This window comes from Phycodurus eques, chromosome 15, assembly GCF_024500275.1.
Source record: "Phycodurus eques isolate BA_2022a chromosome 15, UOR_Pequ_1.1, whole genome shotgun sequence".
Lineage (NCBI taxonomy): Eukaryota > Metazoa > Chordata > Actinopteri > Syngnathiformes > Syngnathidae > Phycodurus > Phycodurus eques.
This window is the reverse complement of record NC_084539.1, coordinates 9,011,340-9,036,881: the sequence shown is the minus strand read 5'-3', so window position 1 is coordinate 9,036,881 and position 25,542 is coordinate 9,011,340. Positions and strand designations below refer to the sequence as shown.

The following is a 25,542-nucleotide window of genomic DNA, read 5'->3' as shown; positions in this document are numbered from 1 at the left end:
AAATGAGGCAAACACCGCCTTGAGCCAAAATATATTTCACAATTTAGAGTAGATGAAGTAAAAGGAGGAAGACTTCCTCGCAGGCCTATCTTCTCATGCAGCGCTGACCAAAAATGGGAAGGGCACACACACCCACTTCTCTCATCGCGAAACGTGGTATGACTAATTTAACGTTATGTTATTTGTCACATGCAGTTGGAGAAATTCAGTGCAAATGTTAAAGGGACACTGGCCAAACATGAATGGCTTGATTGGTAGTAATTAATTACTTCAACTGTTTATGCTTGCTGCACATTATTTCCTTTCTTCTTAGTCTATTTATGTTTTACTTTTATATTTTTTATTATTACCACCATTGTTTCATGTTGGACCATCAGACCGATAACAATTCCTAGTTGTGAATGTACTTTTGAATGACAATGGAAATAAAACCGATTCTGATAAGACTACAGAAGTGAACATAAGCTGCAGCTCAGGACCACGAGCGCACACACACACACACACACACACACACACACACATATATATATATATATATATATATATATATATATATATATATATACACATACACACACACACACAGACACACACACACAAAAGAAATCGATCAAGCGACGGGGTCATAATTTGTAATTTTTTATGATAATCTGTCAATTTTCAGAAAGCTGCATTACTATGTGGGGGGGGGGGGGGAGTCTAAATGTTATGAGAAAGTTGTGATTGTACAACAATAATAATAATTCAAACTAATTAAGTGAAAATGAAAGACAGTAACATGTCTGACGCTATGTAATGGTCATTATTTAACACATGACAGCAAATACAAGTTGGTTGTTTGAGGTCATCTGAAAATATAATAAAGTGTGGGTGGACTTTAAAGATTAAGCAGAAATATTAAAACAAAGCACTAAATCTGTTCTCAATCTCACTTGTGCCACATGCACAGCGAAGGTCAACTTTGCATTGCAGTGGCTGCACATAGAACTTAAATTTTCAGGTCAAGTTTTACGACAGTGCGACGTGGAGGAACGCAACTACAGCTAGAAGGACATTTTTTTTTCTCAATGATTGACTTAATTCGATTCAAAGTACTTCCACTTTCTTAATTCCAATCTTGTGACGGGACAGCTGCATAACTTGAGTTTTGTCAGTTCATGCTACATGCTAGCAGAGCTTACTTTTTCACACTGTTTGTGGCTCTCGTGTTCACATGAGTGCGTATCAACAAATAATATTGTGAATAACATGTACTTCTTCACAAAGTGAGGGTTAAGTGATACGGAGAAAAGCCAGTTATTCTTGTTTTTCCACAACACCCTCAAAAGATACCTTCAGCAAATGGTTGAGTCAGCCACATGAAAGTAGCAATAACAGGTTACTTTGTATCGTGAGAAGAGGACGCGCAGGTTTAAGGCAGGGACTGGTAAAAAAAAAAAACTTTTTAGCAGTGCAGTTAGAAAAGTTAATTGTATAGATGTCAACACGATCCCCAGCAAACACGTCTTAAAAGCAATATGCATGCCAGGGGAGGGGTTGGCAATTTCACTTTGTAACATACGAATGGTCATTTAAATACCCTTTCATCACGTGTACTGTTAGGCACCGTATCAGTACAGGAAATGTCGCACGAGGGCTGTGCTGTACAATACCCTTTCACAATATTTTGGGTGACTGCTAGTTTCTACAAAAAAGGTAAAAGATCATCATTGCTAAACTCCCTAAAAATATAGTGATATCATTTTGAAGCCATAGCCACCTCCCTTTTAACAGACAAACATTTTCAGTGCTTAGTACATCTGAATGGTTTATCAGTTTATTTTTGAAAGGGGACAATGCAATTCCATAAAACACATGACGTACACATGGTTAAAAAAAGCCAGAATTAGCTAGAAGGCTAAATGGTAAAGGTATTTTCATCAAAAACTTGTTTCAGGATACAAAACTTGGAAACAACATGAGGGTGAGATTGTTGAACCTGAAAATCAATAAAAACCATGACAATTTGACCATTTATCTTTGTACAAATGTTTGCGTTCTCTGGCTCTTAAAAGTTATTATGTTTTTGACATTTGTTTACAGACCAATGTTGAAATGGTCTGTTGTTTACAAACAAATGTTTGTGTTTTCAGGCATTTTCGACACACCAGAACAATTCTTGACTGAAAATGGATAAAAATGACATGTTGGCTGTTTGTCTGCAAATGTTAGCATTTTCAGGCTCCAAAACAAATTGTATGTCAAACAAAGGAGTGAACTGAAATTGATGAAAACAGTTTGTTTGTTTGATGAAAATTGCCGTTTGGATAAAAATGCAAACGTTGCAATTATTTCCCCGCCCCATACGCTTGTTATGTGAGACTTTGTATTGGAACAATCGAGAACAAATCCATTTTCTCCAGTGACCCAAAACGATCACGGAAGCCAAATCAAAATATAGGTTAGTCATTACTTTTAATAACTAGCGTGTTGATGGTGGGAGTATACATAATCATTTCTGTTGGGAAAGGGGAGAGGGTGTTTTTTTTTTTATTGATTATTGATTCTCTAGTAAATGAGAACAAATTGCCTGGGGTGTTTGAACGTCCCAAACATTGGGATCACCAACCAAACTTGGCAGTTTCAGGCAGAAACTCTGTTATAAGGGGAGGTAAAGGGGGGTTGCTCCAACTACACAAGGACCAATTGTTTACTCAAGATGGCTTTCACTCACTCCACTGCCAGCCAACCCCCCACCCCGCACGCACCTCCATCCCTACACATCAAGACTGCAGACTAGAAAACAATGAACAGAGGCAGGACCCGGCAAAGTTCGCCTTAGCAGTGAGTTTACAGATCGCATTAGTTAGTAATCATCCTATAAAATCATCGATCTGAAAGAAGAGTGAAAACAAAGCTAAATGCTAAATTATAAACTTTCTCCTGTCTGTGAACTCCGAACCAGTTGTAGCTAGCGCTCTGCATGTGCCCCATTTAGGTCAGGGCTTAACAAAAGCCTTAAAAGCCTATTGGAGGGCTTGGTGGGTTACAGTAGCAGAAAGAGCAAAACTGGCAGCCACCCTGCTCCCGCTGACAGATTTAGAGGAGCTGCCATACCGGGCCTAGATATTCAAGACTGTTACCATGCTGGCAGGCCTCTTTGAGGCCTTTGTGTTGCCTTCTCAGCTCCTTAAGCTTCACAAGGAAGCAGACACCCGCTCTGGGCCGCGGGGTTCCCAGTACTGTGCTGGTGACCGAGCACCGATGTTGGGTGGATGCCCACTTGGGGCAGAGAGGGTCGAGGAAGGAGCGCTTGCCTATCTGCTCACACAACAACCTTGGCTGTACAATTTAGGATTTCCCGGGAAGAAGTTACAACTATACGCCACAATAAGCGATTAACTCCAAAGTAATGTCAACGTTTAATGGAACGAGGTTGGGTAACATTTAATCATTAGGTCCATTGTGCATTCCTATACAGAAGTGCAGAAAAGACAAGTACGATGGTTGGTTGTTATTTTTCGACCAAGTGGTGAAGTTGGTACATGTCAGCTTCATTAAGGAGACATGCATTTTATACACAATTTTTAAAAGTTTGCATGTGTCTTAAAATGTGACATACTTTGGTCAAAATACACCAAGGATCACAAAATATAGTACGGTTTACACTAGGTGTGGACACACCTGTGTTGAAAGGACACATTTGCTTTTTAAAATGGACGGATGGGCCAGCTAATTTGATGCACAAAAAAATAGTGTACGGAAATATTTTTAATAAAATAATTCACTCATTTTTAATGTTATTTATAATTATGGTTGATTAACCAATTATTTAATAAAATATAAAATTGTTTATTTTACTAATATTTGTATTATTTAATTACAATAAATAAATCAATTAAATACGAATTAACTCAATTATTCTAATTAACCACTAAATTCCTGTGACAAATATTACAACACTCCTGATAATGAAAAAGGTGGATTAAAGAACTGAGCAGGACATACTGTAAATATAAACTTTAATGAGGACACAATAGGTCCATGGAAGATATTACAACAATAAGGTGGAACCTTGATAAAATGGGTCGTCGGGACAGAAAAATGTGTCCAAAAATATTTTCCATTTGTCACTTAAACTGCTGTTTAACAAGACGTTTTCTTGTGTGATTTGCACATATCTTACATGGTTCAAACTTTTTTTTTTTTTAATTTGTATTCTTTTTGTGTGACAGTGTTGTCTCAAAAATCAGTTGTCGTCTCCCACAATAGTAGATGGTGTCTTCCCACACTTCGAATGAAATGCAGACAAGACTCTGGGCATCCGGAGAGCAGAGTGGCAAAGGCGGGTCGACAGAATTGCACATTCACCGGCTGCCAACCTCTCAGAGCTTTCGCTGGCTCGTGCATCAACATCAATGACACAGAGATGAACTACTTATTCCTCTTCCTCATGACAACAGACTGCAAATCATTTTATTCCCACACAGGGAGGAAGCTTTTTTGGATCACAAAACAGTCTTTTCAGTGTAACATCCATCCATCCATCCATTTTCTACCGCTTATCCGGGTCGGGTCGCGGAGGCAGTAGCTTTAGCAGGGACGCCCAGACTTCCCTCTCCCCAGCCACTTCATCCAGCTCTTCCGGGGGGAACCCGAGGCGTTCCCAGGCCAGCCGATGGACGTAGTCTCTCCAGCGTGTCCTGGGTCGTCCCCGGAGTCTCCTCCCGGAGGGACGTGCTCGGAACACCTCACCAGGGAGGCGTCCGGGAGGCACCCGAATCAGATGCCCCAGCCACCTCATATGGCTCCTCTCAATGCGGAGGAGCAGCGGCTCTACTCTGAGATCCTCCCGGATGACCGAGCTTCTCACCCTATCTCTAAGGGAGAGCCCGGACACCCTGCGGAGGAAACAAATTTCGGCCGCTTGTATCCGGGATCTTGTTCTTTCGGTCACGACCCACAGCTCATGACCATAGGTGAGGGTAGGAACGAAGCTCGACCGGTAAATTGAGAGCTTCGCCTTTCGTCTTAGCTCCTTCTTTACCACAACGGACCGATACAAAGTCCGCATCACTGCAGATGCTGCACCGATCCGTCTGTCGATCTCCCGTTCCATTCTTCCCTCACTCGTGAACAAGACCCCAAGATACTTGAACTCCTCCACTTGGGGCAGGATCTCATCCCCGACCTGGAGAGGTCATGCCACCCTTTTCCATGGTCTCAGATTTGGAGGTGCTGATTCTCATCCCAGCCACTTCACACTTGGCTGCGAACTGCTCCAGTGAGACTTGGAGCTCACGGCTTGATGAAGCCAACAGAACCACATCATCAGCAAAAAGCAGAGATGCAATACTGAGGCCACCAAACCGGACCCCCTCTACGCCTTGGCTGCGCCTAGAAATTCTGTCCATAAAAGTTATGAACAGAATCGGCGACAAAGGGCAGCCTTGGTGGAGTCCAACCCTCACCGGGAACGAGTCCGACTTACTGCCGGATATGCCGACCAAACTCTGACTCCGGTCGTACAGGGACCGAACAGCCCGTATCAGGGGGTTTGGTACCCCATACTCCTGAAGCACCCTCTACAGGACTCCCCGAGGGACACGGTCGAACGCCTTCTCCAAGTCCACAAAACACATGTAGACTGGTTGGGTGAACTCCCATGCACCCTCGAGGACCCTGCCGAGGGTGTAGAGCTGGTCCACTGTTCCACGGCCAGGACGAAAACCACACTGCTCCTCCTGAATCTGAGATTCGACTTCCCGACGGACGCTCCTCTCCAGCACCCCTGAATAGACCTTACCAGGGAGGCTGAGCAGTGTGATCCCCCTGTAGTTGGAACACACCCTCCGGTCCCCCTCCTTAAAAAGGGGGACCACCCCCCCAGTCTGCCAATCCAGAGGCACTGTCCCCGATGTCCACCCGATGTTGCAGAGGCGTGTCAACCAGGACACCCCCACAACATCCAGAGCCTTTAGGAACTCCGGGCGAATCTCATTCACCCCCGGGGCCCTGCCACCGAGGAGCTTTTTAACTACCTCGGTGACCTCAAACCCAGAGATAGGAGAGCCCGCCTCAGAGAACCCACACTCTGCTTCCTCATGGGAAGGCGTGTCGGTGGAATTGAGGAGGTCTTCGAAGTATTCTCCCCACCGACTCACAACGTCCAGAGTCGAGGTCAGCAGCGCCCCATCCCAACTATACACAGTGTTGGTGGTGCACTGCTTTCCTCTCCTGAGATGTCGGATGGTGGACCAGAATTTCCTCGAAGCCGTCCGGAAGTCTTTCTCCATGGCCTCACCGAACTCCTCCCATACCCGAGTTTTTGCTTCAGCTACCACCAGAGCTGCATTCCGCTTGGCCAGCCGGTACCCATCAGCTGCCTCAGGAGTCCCACAGGCCAAAAAGGCCCAATAGGACTCCTTCAGCTTGACGGCATCCCTCACCGTTGGTGTCCACCAACGGGTTCGGGGATTGCCGCCACGACAGGCACCGACCACCTTACGGCCGCCTCAGCAATGGAGGCGTGGAACATGGTCCACTCAGACTCGATGTCCCCAGCCTCCCCCGGAACATGAGCAAAGTTCTGTTGGAGGTGGGAGTTGAAACTCCTTCTGAAAGGGATTTCTGCCAGACGTTCCCAGCAGACCCTCACAATACGTTTGGGCCTGCCACGTCGGACCCGCATCTTCCCCCACCATCGGAGCCAACTCACCACCAGGTGGTGATCAGTTGACATCTGCGCCCCTCTCTTCACCAAAGTGTCCAAGACATGCGGCCACAAGTCCGATGACACGACCACAAAGTCGATCATCGAACTGCGACCTAGGGTGTCCTGGTGCCATGTGCACGTGTGGACACCCTTATGCTTGAACATGGTGTTCGTTATGGGCAATCCGTGACGAGCACAGAAGTCCAATAACAGAACACCGCTCGGGTTCTGATCGGGGGGGCCGTTCCTCCCAATCACGCCCTTCCAGGTCTCACTGTCATTGCCCACGTGAGAATTGAAGTCCCCCAACAGAACAATGGAGTCCCCAGCGGGAGCGCTCTCCAGCACCCCCTCCAAGGACTCCAAAAAGGGTGGGTACTCTCAACTGCTGTTTGGTGCATAGGCACAAACAACAGTCAGGACCCGTCCCCCCCACCCGAAGGCGGAGGGAGGCTACCCTCTAGTCCACTGGGGTGAACCCCAACGTATAAGCGCCGAGCCGGGGGGCAATAAGTATACCCACACCTGCTCGGCGACTCTCACCGTGGACAACTCCACAGTGGAAGAGAGTCCAACCCCTCTCGAGGGAGAGCCCAAGCTGTGTGTGGAGGCAGGTCCGACTATATCTAGTCGGAACTTCTCGACCTCACACACCAGCTCAGGCTCCTTCCCTGCCAGAGAGATGACATTCCTGTCACGTACGTGGTTAAGGCGAGGGCGAGTAACGCAAGGTGAGAACATGGTGGACCCAATTGCAGGGAAGCAGGGAGGCAAGGCAGGAGTGCGGGAGTCTCAAAATAATATTTAATCTTAGAAAAGGGAAAACTGAACAAAGTCCCACAACAGATACCACTCAAATCAAAGTAGCAAAGAAACACTCGAATATCTAAAACTGGAAACAAACTATGACCTGTGAGTAAGACGTGGAATAGAAACGGAAAATGACACCTGACAATGACATACCACAATGACAAAGACAACTGACGACTATGACATGGCAGAGACATGTGACAACGACAATGAACCGACAAGAACTGAAAGAAACCAGGGAACTAAATACAAACAGATAGACGAGACAACGAGGAACACCTGGACAAGACACGAGTGGCTGGAGAGAGCTGATTGGTCGACACAAAGCAGACGAGAACAGGTGGACACAACAACTTAATGAGCACACGACAAACATGGAACACAGGAAAACATGGAACAAAACTAAACACAACCCAAACCAAAACACAGACCATGACAGTACCCCCCCTCTAAAGGAACGGATCCCAGACGTTCCCCAAACAACAACCAAAAAGTCACCAACCCAGGGTGGGCGGAAGGGGGCCTGGAGGAGGGTACAGAGTCCACCCCTCAGGTCAGTCTGGTGGCCATCCAGGCCACCCAGGGTGAGGTGCTTGGCTGAGCGGTTCAGGAGGTCGTCCAGGACGCCAAGCACCAGGGTCTTTACAGGGCCATTCAGGTGGACGGCCACGGTGCCGAAGCCAATGGTAATGCAGGGGCCAGGCAATAGGGTTGGGTGGCGGCCGCTGGACGAATGCCGCCAGAGCGAGGACGGGTGACGGCCGCTGGGCGAGCGCCGCCGGAGCGAGGACGGGTGGCGGCCGCTGGGCGAGCGCCGCCGGAGCGAGGACGGGTGGCGGCCGCTGGACGAGAGCCGCCGGAGCGAGGACGGGTGGCGGCCGCTGGACGAGCGCCGCCGGAGCGAGGACGGGTGGCGGCCGCTGGACGAGCGCCGCCGGAGCGAGGACGGGTGGCGGCCGCTGGACGAGCGCCGCCGGAGCGAGGACGGGTGGCGGCCGCTGGACGAGCGCCGCCGGAGCGAGGTACGGGTGGCGGCCGCTGGACGAGCGCCGCCGTAGCGGGGTCGGGTGGCGGCCGCTGGACGAGAGCCGCCGTAGCGAGGGTCGGGTGGCGGCCGCTGGACGAGCGCCGCCGGAGCGAGGACGGGTGGCGGCCGCTGGACGAGCGACGCCGGAGCGAGGGACGGGTGGCGGCCGCTGGACGAGAGCCGCCGGAGCGGGGTCGGGTGGCGGCCGCTGGACGAGAGCCGCCGGAGCGGGGTCGGGTGGCGGCCGCTGGACGAGAGCCGCCGGAGCGGGGTCGGGTGGCGGCCGCTGGACGAGAGCCTGCCGGAGCGGGGTCGGGTGGCGGCCGCTGGACGAGAGCCGCCGGAGCGGGGACGGGTGGCGGCCGCTGGACGAGAGCCGCCGGAGCGGGGACGGGTGGCGGCCGCTGGACGAGCGCCGCCGGAGCGGGGACGGGTGGCGGCCGCTGGACGAGCGCCGCCGGAGCGGGGACGGGTGGCGGCCGCTGGACGAGCGCCGCCGGAGCGGGAGCCTGCCGCAGCTGCCGAGGAGCAGGAACGGGAGCCTGCCGCAGCTGCCGAGGAGCAGGAACGGGAGCCTGCCGCAGCTGCCGAGGAGCAGGAACGGGAGCCTGCCGCAGCTGCCGAGGAGCAGGAACGGGAGCCTGCCGCAGCTGCCGAGGAGCAGGAACGGGAGCCTGCCGCAGCTGCCGAGGAGCAGGAACGGGAGCCTGCCGCAGCTGCCGAGGAGCAGGAACGGGGCCTGCAGTCGCTTCCTCAGCCTGCCGCCATTGAGGTTTGGGAGTAGAGGGTACGGGAGTGGAAGAGTGCACAAGGTCTCGGGAAGGTAAACTAGGAAAAATGGCTGGTACAGAACATGGTGGCTTGGGGGCAGGTTTGACTGGACGTGACTTAAGTGGAGCCGTGGAACAACGTGTGGGAACAGGTGAAAAATTAAGTGACTTGTGAACAGGGAAAAAACGAGGGGGCAAAATTTGACCTTTACTTGGGCGCCTCCGTTGGCCACCACGCGGCGGTCCCGGGTAGATGGCCAAACGGGTGCCCAAGAAAAGGTCAGAGGGAAAGGTTTTGGACTCACTGGGGTTGGAAATGGGGAGACGTGACAAAAACTGACGTGGAAGGGATAAACTATGGAAGGAACCAGAAAAATCTAAGTCTGTGTCAGAGTCAGAATCAGACAGAAGGTTAACTAAATCGGGGCCATCTTCACAATCAGAAAAATCAGAATCTAAAGAAACATGTGGATGTAAAATAGTAGGGCATGGTGAATAACTAGGACAAGTGGGGGGACCCGATGAAAAGGACAGAAAAGACTGAACGATTGGGCTTACTGGAGGAGGGTAGGTATGGATGGCAGGCTGAGGACGGTGGGAGGCAGTTTGGTGGTGTCCAGGGTGACGCCATCTTCTTCCCGCTGGGTCCTGTTCTGGTCGGTTCATTCTGTCACGTACGTCGTTAAGGCGAGGGCGAGTAACGCAAGGTGAGAACATGGTGGACCCAATTGCAGGGAAGCAGGGAGGCAAGGCAGGAGTGCGGGAGTCTCAAAATAATATTTAATCTTAGAAAAGGGAAAACTGAACAAAGTCCCACAACAGATACCACTCAAATCAAAGTAGCAAAGAAACACTCGAATATCTAAAACTGGAAACAAACTATGACCTGTGAGTAAGACGTGGAATAGAAACGGAAAATGACACCTGACAATGACATACCACAATGACAAAGACAACTGACGACTATGACATGGCAGAGACATGTGACAACGACAATGAACCGACAAGAACTGAAAGAAACCAGGGAACTAAATACAAACAGATAGACGAGACAACGAGGAACACCTGGACAAGACACGAGTGGCTGGAGAGAGCTGATTGGTCGACACAAAGCAGACGAGAACAGGTGGACACAACAACTTAATGAGCACACGACAAACATGGAACACAGGAAAACATGGAACAAAACTAAACACAACCCAAACCAAAACACAGACCATGACAATTCCACGTCCCGAGAGCCAGCTTCTGTAGCCGGGGATCGGATCGCCAAGGTCCCCCGCCTTCGGCCACCGCCCAGCTCACACTGCACCCGACCCCTATTATTATATTAAATACCCTAACAGCATTGGAATTATGAAAAAAAAATGCTTTCTAAAATTACTTTAGTCATAAACAGACTCATGCTGGGGAGTTTTAAAAAATGTTTTGATTTGATTTATTTTCTTGTCGTAAATATTGTTTTTACCGTAGCATGTTGGCAAAAGTCCAAAAATTAAAATATATTTTACATGTACATAACCAAAATATTACGGCTCTCGAGAACAGTTGATCAGAATCATCTTTATTTGCCAAGTATGTCCAAAAAACACACAAGGAATTTGTCTCCGGTAGTACGACAAGACAGTCAATTGACAGAGAACACTTTTGAGACATAAAGACATTGACAAAAAACAGTCACTGAGCAATAAAGGGTTGCTAGTTCTCTGGTAATGCCGGTGCATTTTTCTTTTTCTTTTTTTTTTTTTTTTTTGGACAATTGTGCAAAAAGATGCAGAGTCCTCTAGCACTTAGAGCAGTTTGAAAACCTAATAATTGAGAACATAGCCGAGCCCAATCTAAGGGGTTAAATCGAAGTCAGTAAAACTGCTGTTGCATTAGGGGTGGGTAAAAATATTGATTCATGAATGCATTGCAATTCTTCCCCCCGCAATTCAAAACCGATTCAGCAAATCCTCTGAATCGATTCATCTCCTGGCCGGTGGGAGGGGATTTGCATGTGATTGCTGTTCTATTAATGGAAATCGCACTGACCAAGCTTCAACAACAATGGCGACTAAGATAGCATCGTGCCAGCCGCAGTGTAAAGTGAGCGACTTCTAGTTTTAAATGTGATGTTTGGGCTCACTTTGGATTCCCTTATAACTCCGGAACACAGGAAACGGACAAAAGACACTCAAACCACGATATGCAATACCAACACGAAAACACGTTAGAAATCGCCGTCCTGAAGCTGTACACTAAGTTAAGACAACGATTTTGGGGTTGTTGAAGTCTACAGAAGGAGTAGGACTTACATGTGATGGTTGGACTTGCAGAGCATCTGAGCCCTATATTCGTAAATAATGTCACTTCTCATTTCATTTCTAACGAGTACGAATTAATGTCAAATGTTCTGCAGACGAGAGCCACACATGGAGCAAAACAGCGAACTTGTTGAGAGAGGCAACAAATGAATGGGGTTTGACAAAAGAAAGTACTGTCAATTGTCACAATCCCACAAACATGCTACTCAACTAGGTATTACTGAAAAACCCTGCCAATAATATTAGTAACCCTAATAAATTAAGAAATATTTTGTCAAGTAAACATGCACTTTACTTTTTCAATACAGAGCTGTCACTAGGTGTTGACTTTGGTACTCCAAATGTACAAATAAGTGATATTGTGCGCCTTCTTTTAATTACAATTTCCAAGAGGAAATAAACATTAGGTTTACATGCACTTTACATTTACAGTTTGTATAAACAACTCATGTTTTTTTTTTTTTTTACTTTTGTACTCCATGTGCACAAATAAATTACATGCAAATTTGTATTTTCAGATGTTTTACTGCTTAAGAAATGTGACGTGACATTCAAAATTTTTACATGGCATCAAAAATATTTCAAAATTGTCAAAATTTACTCTTATTTGTGTATTTCTACTTCTTACTGAATTGATATTGACGGATTTAAATCAATGTCAATTTGAATCGAAATACAACGCTAAGAGATATCGAACCGGATTGCAACCTAAAGAATCGAAGTCAAATCAAATTATGAGGTTCTTAACAATGCACAGCCCTATGCTGCATTAAAAGCGTTTATTTATTTATTTATTGATTTTAATCTCACACATAGTCTAGCATCTTTTAGTTAATATTCTTCTATGTACTTTGACGAAACAGATGGATTGCCAATCTCAAATCCAACAATTTTATGAGCAGGATTTGAAAGATCAGCAGTGAATCACACGGCTTTCCTCGCTTCATCTGACTGCAGGGGGGCTCGGCAAAATGCAATCCTTATTTTTTTGGACTCCTCAGATTATACCCGTCCAGCTCCCTAAATTCACCTTCATGAACCAGATGTTTCATCGGTTAGGCGAGGACTGTACAATGAAAGTGAGCAAGAAGGAGAGCAGTCACTGGAAACGAAATACTGAGGTGGGGAACAGTTTTAGGGATTAAATGTGAGTTTGGCTATAATTATGTCAGTGGATGTGATACTGTAAACTAAAGGCCGGGGGGCGGTGGACCACATAGACCAAGAGCCTTAAAACAAATACAGGCGGCTTTCGGGTTCCCTGCAGCATGATGAACTGATTCTGTCAGTCCAGCTAAGGCTTTAACAATCTCTCTGTCTCGGCTTAACCAGCATTACAACTCCAGCTGGCAATCATTCATTCCTATGATTATTGCGTTCCATTTCAGCATGGTGGCTACAGGTGGATAAGTGCAGGTTTTGGGTGTTTCAAGAGCTGCTTCGTCCTAATTACTTATGGAAAAGTGCAATTTATGTGTAGCTTGTAAAAAGATCTAAATGCACTCCTAAATGCACCAGCGTGACCTCCGGTGGATGGCTAGCAGCTGAGCGATGACACAGCAGTCCAGATGCATTATCCACTGAAACCCCACCAGGTGACAGATGGACAACTGGATGATTACATGATTAGATACAGTCATATGCCTCAAAGCTTGTAAAATATGTCTTAAATGTCAGACAAATTTTAGACTGCCACATCACTTCACTAAACATTTCAATCAGCATCAACGGATTAATTTACCCCGTTTGTTTGGCCTTTTGTGGAATTATGAGACTTCCGGTATCGGACCTGGTATTGACGATGTGAACTACTGGTTAGCACATCTGCCTCAAAGTTCTGAGGTTTTCGGCTCAAATTTCAGTTCCGGCTTTTCTGTGTGAAGTCACCAGCTTTTTCCGGCATTCCAAAACAGGCACATCAGGTTAATTGAAGACTCTAAATTATCCATACTGTAAGTGTGAATGTGAGTGTGGGTGGTTGGCGACCAGTCCCTTGTCACACCCAAATTCACCTGGGATAGGCTCCAACTCATTTGCGAGTGTGACAAGACAGAGGACAAGGGCTATAGAAAATGGATGGATGGTTATTGGTAAGGCAGCGTGGCGGTCCAGACAGTAGTTAGCACTGCTGTCTCACGGTTGAAAGGTTCTGGGTTTGAACCTTTGCTCAGGTCTTCCTGTGCATGGGTTTTGTCAGGGTACTCTAGTTTCCTCAAACATTCCAAAATCATCCATGTTATCTTAACTGAAGACTCCAATTTGTTCACTGGTGTGAATGGTGGTTTGTCTACATGTGCCCATCACTGGCTGGTGACCAGTCAAGGGTGTACCTCACCATTCGTTCTACGCAATATGGGAAAGGCTCCAGCTCACTCATGACCGTAAAGGGGATCTTGCACACTGAGTGAAGACCTAAACTGCAATGTTAACTTCTAACTAGGGTTGCACGGTATATTAGTACTAGAAAAGCACAGTGACACCATGCCGTCAAAAATAAAACAATACTATGTTTCTTCAGTACCAGTACTTTGGTGTAGTTTGACAGATAGCAAACAGTTCTCCATAAAGAGAGTAAGTGTGCTAGATTAAAGCTGTTTATTAGTCACTCCGGTAAAATTTGTACAGTATTTGTAGCGTATAATGTTTTACCTTACTGATTGGTTTATCTTATACTTGTGGAACGGCGTTAAAGAATGAGATGTCTTAACGCTCCTCGTTTAACATTAAGATTAGGGTTGGGCATCGTTTGAATTTGAGCGATTCCGGTTCCTTATTTCGATTCCAAACAATTCTCGATTCTGATTCTTTTAGGGGGCTGGGTCAAAAAAGTTTGCATGGTTTAAATAAAGGGTGTCCAAATTATGAACATCAATTTTCTTAGCAGCCCGCAGCATAGACTAAAATGAACATTTGACTCAAGGTTATTTATAACCAGTATCAATATCAAACCTCTGAACTTAAAGGCAATGTGTGTGGAACTAACCCAATTGACTTAATATCCATCAATTAATGTTTCAGCTAAAAGTTAAATATAGCATTGTTAAAATAGTTGTTTGGGATAGGGTTAGTGTGCAAGTTTTAACTTGCCTTCCTGTTTTAAGCTTGTAGCCTTTTATTTTGTAGGGTACGCACCGGAACCCAGCATTTTGGCACGAAAAAGGAACTTCCCACAGCATTTTTGGAAATGACTGGATGGATGGATGGAACCAAATGCTATAAAATGCTGATTTCTTTCCTTACCTTGAGGCACAAGGTTTGTGTTTGTGATACAGTGAGACAACATTTATGTGAATTTTCTCGCAATTCATCGTGATGTAAAGTTGCTACGGTGTAGTTTTAGCCCAATGTTAAGCTCCCAAATCACCCCCACATTGGCGCTTTCGTTGGTTTGAAGACTAAAATAATAATAATCATAATAATAAAATACATCAGTGCAAAAGTGCAACCAACCGTTTACCTTGTTAGCTGTCTCAATGTTTGCGTAGACGTATTTTGTTTCAATCACTGAGCTTCACCGAAGCTCCATGCGGTGTAGGCTGAGGCTCAGAGCGCCTCAGACACCGTGAAAGCCTCCTTTGCACAATATAATCTTATTCCAAGTGTTGCACTGAGGCGACTGGTCATTCATTTTAACAAACTTCTTTCGCCGCCGCCGCCATTGGGCACAAGCACATCATCGTGCGCGTTCTTATTCGTTGGTTTACGCTGCTTCTTCGTTGTTTTTTGCCACTTGTTCTTTGCGGCTGGAGGACTAGGCATCAAAACTGGGAACCGACATTTTTACATTTGGACGGTTCCGGGAGAACCGGAAAGTTATTCCCGTTTCCAATCGGTTCTCGATTCTCAATACCCAAACCTAATTAAGATTAGGAGTGTTTCATAGTTTTTAAACATGCTACAGTGTTTGTGTGGCATTTTTACTGTACTTTCTCTGACTGTAAAGTGTGCCTTAGTGGTGCAGGACTCTCTGATGAGAGTGATTTTTGGGACAAGGAGCACCGAATGACGATGTATACTTTGACGTTAGCTTCTTAGACCAGCAAACATTACTTTGGTTCCAAAGGTAGGTGTATTACATGTTATTTTTTTCATTACGTTAATAGTGTTTTTAACTTATCTATATTACTGTGGCTGACTTCTGGTAAACCCCTAACGTTACTTAATACATTGCCAGACTCTGCTTTTGTTTGTTTTACCAGCGTCATGGAACAGATTCCGCTCAACCCTCGAGGTACATTCTTAAAATCCACGCCTTTCCTCAAGGATCAAGGGAACCAAAATCAAATTATTCCTGGTTATATTAAAAAGTGTGGCAGAACGATCAATGACTTACCAAAAAAGGATAAGAGCTTGTGTGAAGGAAACACTATACAGGGGATGTAAAATGAAAGTCCTCCTATATAATTACTAGCTGTAGGGCCATGGCGAAGCGAACATGTCAACCTTAAGTGGCCACAGCAAAGGCAAATGAGGGGTCAGGTCCTGCAAAGGGTATATTTAGTATGCCGAAGGCAAGCTTTTTTTTGAAAAAAACAACACACCCTTTCCTTTAGTCACGTGGTTGTGGAGGATCTGAAAAACCTTGGGGAGTGAACATTAGGGCGAATGATGTGAGCGGTGAGGATTTCAATAATGTGTTGCCACCCTTTCACAACACAAAGTTCTTCTGTAGTTATTGCTCTAAATAAAAAGTAAAGTTTTAATTTTAATTAGCATCTGCAAAATGTGCACAACAAGCTAGCGGAGATACTGATGTTAGCGGTCTACATCATTACTCAGTGCTGCTTCTTGTCAAAGAGCACAGATGGATGGACTCAAATGCACAGCGGCAGTCCCAGACAAACCAAGTTAGAGTCAATACCGGCTCCAGGAGAGGGTCCTCTTGAGACAAGAGTGTAAGTCCTATGTCCAAACCCTAAACACACAACCCTAACACAGCTGCTTTGGGGAGTTCTGTCAAATGTCGCCACACATCAAATTACAGACCCTTTCCAAAAAATTAGAACATCATGGAAAAGTTTATTTAATTCCATAATTTTATTCCATCCATCCATCTATTTTCTGAGCCGCTTTTCCTCACTAGGGTCGCGGGTGTGCTGGAGCCTTTCCCAGCTAACATCGGGCAGGATGCGGGGTACACCCTGAACTGGTTGCCAGCCAATCGCAGTAATTCTATTCAAAAGATTATAGATTCAGGGCCCACAATTTAAACTATTTTAAGTATTCATTTGTTTTTTACATAATTTAGGCTTCAAGCTCATAAAATCCAGGAAATCAGGAATTTAAAAAATGTGAATACCAAGTATTGAAGATTAAGGTATTTGTTAATTAATTTGTTAAAAAAATCTGAATCATCTTTATTTTGCCAAGTACGTCCAAAAAAAACACAAGGAATTTGTCTCCGTTAGTTGGAGCTGCTCTAGTACGACAACAGACAGTCAATTGACAGAGAATACTTTTGAGACATAAATACATTGAGAAAAACAGTCGCTGAGCAATAAAAGGTTGCTAGTAATCTGGTAATGCTGGTACAATTATTTTTATTTTTTTTGACAATTGTGCAAAAAGATGCGGTCCTCTAGCAAATTACCCCTGAAGTTAAGCGCTTTATTTGAACACTAATAATACTTTTTTTATTTACTTGCTCTTATTTTGAAATTCACAATGCTACCTTTATTTAGTAAATGAGAAAACACACGCGGCACGGTGGACGACTGGTGAGAGCGTCAGCCTCACAGTTCTGAGGACCCGGGTTCAATCCCCGGCCCCGTCTGTGTGGAGTTTGCATGTTCTCCCTGTGCCTGCGTGGGTTTTCTCCGGGCACTCCGGTTTCCTCCCACATCCCAAAAAACATGCATTAATTGGAGACTCTAAATTGCCCATAGGCATGACTGTGAGTGCGAATGGTCTATGTGCCCTGCGATTGGCTGGCAACCAGTTCGGGGTGTACCCCGCCTCCTGCCCGATGACAGCTGGGATAGGCTCCAGCACGCCTGCGACCCTAGTGAGGAGATGCAGCTCAGAAAATGGTGGTGGTGGTGGAGAAAACACACCGTTGTGCTCATATGTTTGATTACCCAGGCAGAATTTGTAAGATCTGTACAATTCTTTCAAGAAAACATGAAGGGCTAGGCGAAACACCTTTAACTTGATTTTAATGGGATTAAAATTAAACTGTTAAAAAATTAATGATGGTTGTTGTTCAGTCATCACTCGTATTTAAAAAACAACAACAATATTTCACAAATTCTACCTCGGTATGTAAACTTATGAGCACAACTACATAGATGCAGTCATACGTACGTACCCCTGTCATATTGGAATGAAAGTGTAGGCTACAGCTTTTTCATAACATCTCGGTGGCGGCATATTAGAATGAAAGTGTACACCTTTCTCATAACCTCTAGGTGGCGGTGACATCTGAATGAAAGTGTACAGCTTTTTCATAACCTCTAGATGGCGGCATACATTTATAAAAATGTGAGGTTTTTTCCCTCCCATTTTCCCCTATACCTATGTATAGTGCACACTATTGACTTTTGACATTTTTTGGGGGAGGGGGTGGGGGTGGCACATTATACATGAGAAATTACGGTAGTTCAGTTCATAGTTCATGATTAAAAATTTTGAACTAAGTTCACCGGTCCAAAAACAAACTAGTTCATTGTTTGTTTTTTGTTTTTTCCAGTATGTTGCTGACAGGCTATTAACCTCAAAACACTGGGCTATTAACCTCAAAATACATTTCATTTCTCCACTGTTGCTACCTATTTAGTCCACACTAATACCCTGTTGCAGCTTTCACCCTAAAATCTAAAAGAAAAAGAGGAAAAACCTGCTGCCTGAATGTTTTTTTTTTAATTTGCTTATTTATTTTTAAATGGGGAATTAAAACAAAAACACGACTTTTGTCCTTAATGTGCAACAAAAACACGCAACACAGTAGGACAAGAACCTTTGCATTCCCCACAGCTCTAGCTGACTATATTAAAGCAATTTATCTATGCTCATATTACAAAATAAAATAAATTCCATATGACCACTGTGTGATCGAACAGTGTTTTAACTAAAGCATTCTGATACAAATAATTTTTCGACTCATCCATTTCTACAATTATGTACTGTATTACAAATGAACATATTCACTCCCATTTATGCACTCCCTGAACGCACTTCACGCAGCTGCCGCGTGCCAGCCTAGTTTCATTCTGAAGAGCGAAGTAGGAAATGCAGCAGGACACATTCTTTCTATTAGGGTGTCCAAACAGGCCACTTTTAATATTACAGTTAATTTACTGTGTATTCCAGAACACCAAACATCGCAACTGACCCTGCGATGTGACTATTGTGCACACGTAAATCACGACGACGATGCTCAAACAAAATATCGTGCAGCCCTACTGGAGTGGTATGCAGACATCTGACGTCTCAAAATCTGTCACATTTCCCCGAAAGGTTTGCGTGCCTTAGAGGCTGTATAATATATAAATATATATTTTAAATGACAAATCAAGCAAATGCACCTACACTGGGTGTGTGTGATAAACAATGAAAGGAATGACTATAGCCAGGTCACAAGGAAACTGCCATTCACAGACGAGTCGATGTCGTTTTACTTGAGGCTACTATAACGAGCAGCGAGGCCTCCGGGGCACATTATACCAGCCTATTTTGGGAAGCCGTGAAAGCCTCACGGTCGCAAGTGTGTTAATGGTAGTCCGATCTGTGGTTATGTTTTGTTTTCTAAGAAGTCCAGGGCAAGTGACTACACTCACTGAGGTTCAAGAACCATTTAGTTTTTTATTGAGTCCTCCAAGTTTCATGCTAAATCTGTACTAATCAGTGTTTTCTTCGATACTTGTGGGTTTAATGGTTGGGGGCTTTTGATAGCAGCTCCTCTGACGTTCTGTATTCAGGATTGTACGGAAGAGAAGAGCAAAGGCTCGTGTGGACTGTATCGGGGGTGGCGAGGGGCCCGCCCACCCCCATATTAAATAACACACATCCTATCAACACTGAATATATTTTCCAGACGTTCATGAACAAAAGTCACTATATTACTTACACAAGAGTAAATAGTCTTGTTAGAAGTTTGACAAAAAGTGATGAGAAAAACAATGCCATATTATCATGAGAATAATGGTAATATTCCAATAAAAACGAATCACATTACCAGAATAAAAGATCATATTGCAAGAGAAAGCAAATCAAATTGAGAGTAATCATTTTTACTATAAAACGTCTTAATATTACAAAAAAAAAAAAATTTAAATGGAAAACAAAATGTAATGTTATGGGGTGGAAATTTGTATTTTTACAAGAATAAAGTTGTAATATTTAAAGAAAAAAATTCTAATGATATTCCAAGATACAGTTTAAAGTTTAAAGTAAGATACTATGCAAAAAATGTTATAAAGAGAATTATTATTATTATTTTTTTTAAACAATGTTACTCAATTAATTCCTATGTCTAAATTGCCCGTAGGTGTAAATGTGAGCGCGAATGGTTGTTTGTTTGTATGTGCCCTGCGATTGGCTGGCAACCAGTTCAGGGTGTACACCGCCTCCTGCCCGATGATAGCTGGGATAGGCTCCAGCGTGCTGGCGACCCTTGTGAGGAGAAGCGGCTCAGAAAATGGATGGATGGACGGATGGATGTTTTTGGAATTGCATGACGAGCTGTATCAAATGCTCTCATAGGCCATTTACGCCACTGTTGTAGTGCACAATTAATCCTTCAAATCAACTCTCTCAATCAGTCACTTGAAAGAGGAGCAAAAATCTCTACATGATCCTACATTTCATCTTCTCTGCTGTCCGTTGGCACTCATTTCCCTCCCTTTTCGTTCTCTCAACAGTCTTCAGCGGGCACCAATTTCACGGTGGTAAATTCTCACCCTGCATGGACAAATACTTCCTTTTGGTGTAGTGTGTGAAAATTTATGGCATCAACCCCAAAGGCTGCCACAGTACCAAGAGGGTGTCCTCCTGAATTTGGCAAGCCCACAGTTTAAACAGCCACAACAAATACACACTTCCTTCACAAAGCACAGGGGGATAAACAACACAAAGATGAGCAAGCCAGCTGGATTCACACGATCTGTTGATAGTTAAGGTAATTGCAGAGGATTTAGAACATACAAAAGGTAAAGTAAGGAGCAGTGAATCAGGGAGAGGAACCGAAGGAGTAATGGTGGCAAACATTTTATTGGTAGTACTTGAAGAAGCATCAATTCATTCCCTAAAACCATGTCTCTCTTAATGAGATGCTACACAAAAAGAGGACTTAAAGATGATGTGATTCACTTTGTGTCTCATGTATCTCGGGTAACGTCAGCTTGGTTTCCACCAAGCAGTTTCCAGTGGAAAGGGTCTCAAGACATTGGACCCAAACCGTCCCATTCTTCAGGACCCCTTCATTATAGTGTCAGTCTCAGAAGTATGCTTGTGAAGGGTGGAGCTAGACACCCTGCTGTCCGTTGATTTGTTTGACAGAAAGTGAACCCCCGCTGTACCTTCGATTTTCAAGCGATCATTTATGGGTTTTTACTTATTACAGGAAAGTCCAACTTTAGAGTTGCACACTTTCAGTGTAGTAGTAGGACGTAGTGCCGGAACATGGCAGGCAGCACTGCGCTCTACCGGATGTACTGTAGATCCAGCATAATTCAGAGCAAGAAGAGGCAAAGAAGGTCCCCTACTAAGCTGCAGTAATATTTGTTGTTCCCACAAAGCTGAGATAATGTCTTCTCGTATTGTTGTGTGCTCTATTGCTGCTCTGTGGGTTAATGTTTGAATGTTGTAATGTTTGAAGGTTTATAACTACTGTACAATCTATGCTTATTTCCGTTAACCCATCTGTGACATTTCCTATTTCGTTAGCATTAATCTAATGGAGGTTTGGCAGACAGAAATGATGTGGTTTTGTTGTACATTTGTGTTTAAATATACAATTATTTCTCAATTATTAATTATCTTGTTTTATATGTCAGTTTTACAGTACACTGTACTTCGACTGGGAGTGACAAAAAGCTTAAAGCTAATTTGGAGAACTGTGCTGGGCATTTTTGTTTCCTCAAAGTAACGAAAGTCAGCCAGTGTAAAAGTGTTTTAACATACAACCACCATATAACTTTTGATACTACCTCAGAAGATGGAATCATTCTCAGATCAATTTCTTCCCCCCATTGCATGTCCGTGTTGTTTATACAGAATATTGATTCGGGAAAACAACCACATAGAATAATCGGACTTGGAAACCGCTTTACATTGTGGGTTGTGGTGGCCATTTTGGGGGCTACCGAGAAGGTAAACAAAGGCAGGCTGTGCACTGCAACCGCTGTGCATTTTTCATGAGTGAAAAAAAATGTTAAAATGCAAGAAATAGATGGTATTTTACATGGAAAACCTAGACTGGGAAGCCAGAGACCGATACCTGGCAAAAAGAATGCACAATATAAATGGTTTGGATCCATATGAAATTCAGAATATAGAGTAGAGCAGCGACCTGGACCTACTGCCTCCGTTGTGTGCATCTTGTTTGCGTACCTTGTGTGTGGTGTGAGTGCCCACACTTCGTAACAGTCTAACAATTATAAATTGTTAGCATCTCATGTGCAGTTTACTAACCAGTGGGTGCACCACCTTAACATGATGAAGATGCTGCGCGAACAATGCCAACACATCATTTGGACGAAGGCACGTGGAGCTAAACTATGCATGTGTGTTTGCTTTTTAACCATCTGTTTGAAAAGTTCATCTAAGGTATATATGCATATATTAATCCAGCTACAATGAATCATTCTGATATAAAGATGTCAAATAACGCCAGCTGTCAGATAACACATCCCACATTCTTTGTTGCATGTAATAAACAACAGGATGCATATGTTATTTATGTCTTTACTTACCGTAATGAAAATGTCAGGACCACACGCTCATCCTTGTCGTGATATTGTCGGTTGGATTTTTTTTTTTTTCCATCCAACAGGTTGACTCAAAGCCATCCAACATCTCTTTCTGAGCTCTCAAACTACTACGCTTACATCTTGCTTGCTGCCGCCAAGCAGGGAACCTGTAAAAACGTAGTCCGTTGTCGATTTTTTTTCCCCTTTGCGATCATCTGACGAGGTGCTACACCATGCAAAACAGCAACATCACACCATACTTAAATAAGAAAGACAAAATACGAAGTTAGCAGTAGGGCAATACCGCGACATCTTCAGTTGTAAACAAGCGATCGTAGCTCAACGTGTGACGACACGTGTTTCAAACCCAATCCACCTTTTTCAGGAAATGTAAAAGGGTTTTTACACCCAGGTGCAGTCCTATTTCTGATATGAACTCAGAAGCTGGAAAAGTGCCAGTTCGCCTTTCACAATGTTTCTCTCAGCAATGGGATTTCAGTCATGGTCAATCTTAATGAATTCGGCAAGACGTAGTCGCTCAATCATGCCTGTCGTGTCTCTCGGAAAAGATTTTGGAAAATGGTTAAAAGAAAGTGTACAGACAAAGAGGAAAGTATTTATGTGGAAGTTTACAAAAAGCAGGCAGCTGTGCACACAAACATCAGCTTGTTTCCAAGAGGACTCGTGGATCAGATGACAACCAATCAAAAACCACCAAAGGAAAAAGTGGGATGACATCAAAGTGGCCAGGTGTGGTCATGCAAAAGGGAGTAAAAACAAACAAAACAAAAAAACAAGGGGATTACAGGAGCTGGGGAGGAGTAAAGGGCAGGCAGGCAGGGGATGGTCGGGCAAGCACGCAGCATTCGTGTTGGAGCGTGCAAGAACACAAGCAGCTCGGTCACTGTCTGCAGAGCACAGAAAAAATAATGGGGAGTGAGGAGTAAAGTTTCTGACCTGTGGCTCCTTACAAGATGTGACGCTCTTCCACTGGGGAGAATTATAAAATCCTCAAGCTAGGCAGAGGAGGCAAGAAGAGAGAGATCAGACAGGACATTTATGAAGAGTGCGTGTGTTCACGCGCACCTTTAAGGACAAGGAGTAGGGCTGGGCGATATGGCAGAAAAAATGGTCACAATTATTTTTTTTCATATCGTCCGATCTCAACTATTATCACTGTTTTTTTTTTATATTGTTTTTAAACTTTTTTTAAACTGCAGTTTGAATGCATATGTACTAAAACGGAGTACGTCAACATTTTAATAACGTGTATTCAGTAAATTAAAGAAAAATTAAAAACATGAAAATACTATTTTTGATATGATAAAATATAAAAATAATCAATATTAAAATATTTTTTTACAGCAAATGTAGGGAAATATAAAATAACATGGTGAACCAGTTTACAGTCTTGACCAGTATTTTTGCAGGTATGCAAGACCCCAAATAAACAATTTGCTCTACTCAGGGATAATGAAGATGCCTTGCCAACTTGCAAACATAAGTGGAGCAGGACAATGTCGACTCTGATTGGCTGTTGTTACACATAGTTTTAAAATCTCAAAGTGTCTTTTTTAAGGATAATTGATTTTGGAACTTTTAGGTTAAACATTTAAGAATTCACTGAATGGAGGTCTCGTGCAATATGCTCACATGACACGTCAGGATTTTTGTTTTTGTTATAAATGGTTTGGTTGAGGGCGGCACGGTGGACGACTGCTTAGCACATCTGCCTTACAGTCCTAAGGACCCGGGTTCAAATCTGGCCTCTCCTGTGTGGACTTTGCATGTTCTCCCCGTGCCTGCATGGGTTTTCTCCGGGTACTCTGGTTTCCTCCCACATTACAAAAACATGCATGGTAGGTTAATTGAAGACTCTATGTAAATGTGAATGGTTGTTTGTTTATATGTGCCCTGCGATTGGCCGGTGACCAGTTCAGGGTGTGCCCCGCATCTCGCTCGAAGATAGCTGGGATAGGCTCCAGCACGCCCACTACCCTGTTGAGGATAAGCGGTATGGAAAATGGATGGATGGTTTGGTTGAACTCAGAACTTAATTGAACTTGAGGCTCTACACCAGTTCATTAGGGTTCAAGACAGCATGATTTCCAGGATTTTACTTGTTAGCATGCATCATTGGAAATCAATATCTCGCCACAGCAAATCAGTGAGCTTGAGAATTCCATAGTTTTGGTGACTGTTGATAAGGAGACTCAGAAATTTGAAGGCTGGCCGGGCCTGTGTTCACAGCTCTTTCCAGTCTGCTCCATCAGCCTCAATCCCTGAGCCAGAAGAAAACCCTCATAGCAGCACCTTCTTCTTGCACAAATATACCATCTTTTGTTCCCACAGGCCAAAGTGGGACTACATATTTGCCCTTTTCACTGTTCTGTTTGCGCCTTTGGCTCCATTTCCACTGGTGTATCATTAATCTCGGAAACAGAAAAACAAACAAAAGTTGGCAGGCAAAGGTGAACAAAGAACTGAATTCAGGTCATAAGAAAACAAATATGCCATTTTACAAGGATGTGTGCAATAATATCAAACGATATTACCAGTGTACTGCCATTTGTCTCAGGTGAAACTAGTGCTGGGCAATATGGACTAAATTTGATAATTGTTTTTCCTCAATGGCGATATTCAATATGATTATATATTTACTGTATTAAAGTTTATAAATGTATAAAACCGGACCAGACCAAATTGATTCACATGAATCAGAGGGTTTATTTAACAATTCTAAATATATTGGCACGGTGAGTGACTGGTTAGAGCATCTGCCTCACAGTTCTGAAGACCGGGGTTCAATCCCCGGCCCTGTCTGTGTGGAGTTTGCATGTTCTCCCCGTGCCTGCGTGCGTTTTCTCCGGGCACTCCGGTTTCCTCCCACATCCCAAAAACATGCATGGTAGGTTAATTAAAGACTCTAAATATACAAATCTGGAAATGATTAAATGATTATGGAAAGAGAAGAAGAAATGTGATGTCATGTGGAACGACTACAATGCGGTGACTGATCTGTAAATAA

The 25,542-nt window shown here is 44.1% G+C and overlaps 1 protein-coding gene across 8 annotated transcripts in view; it reads right to left on the bottom strand.

Annotated features, from left to right (window-relative positions):
• The window catches only part of sema4d (sema domain, immunoglobulin domain (Ig), transmembrane domain (TM) and short cytoplasmic domain, (semaphorin) 4D), a 74,251-nt gene that overhangs the window by 23,724 nt on the left and 24,985 nt on the right, over nt 1-25,542 (bottom strand). The window contains exons 3-4 of one of the 8 annotated variants that reach the window (XM_061698779.1): nt 23,472-23,530; nt 22,518-22,740 (exon numbers count right to left, since the gene is read on the bottom strand). The exons of 4 other annotated variants lie outside the window; for them this stretch is intronic. The gene's annotated coding sequence lies outside the window, so the exon portion shown is untranslated. Of the gene's footprint in view, nt 1-22,517; nt 23,531-25,542 lie in introns of all 8 variants that reach the window. 3 more of the 8 variants (XM_061698780.1, XM_061698778.1, XM_061698781.1) reach the window with 3 other exon arrangements.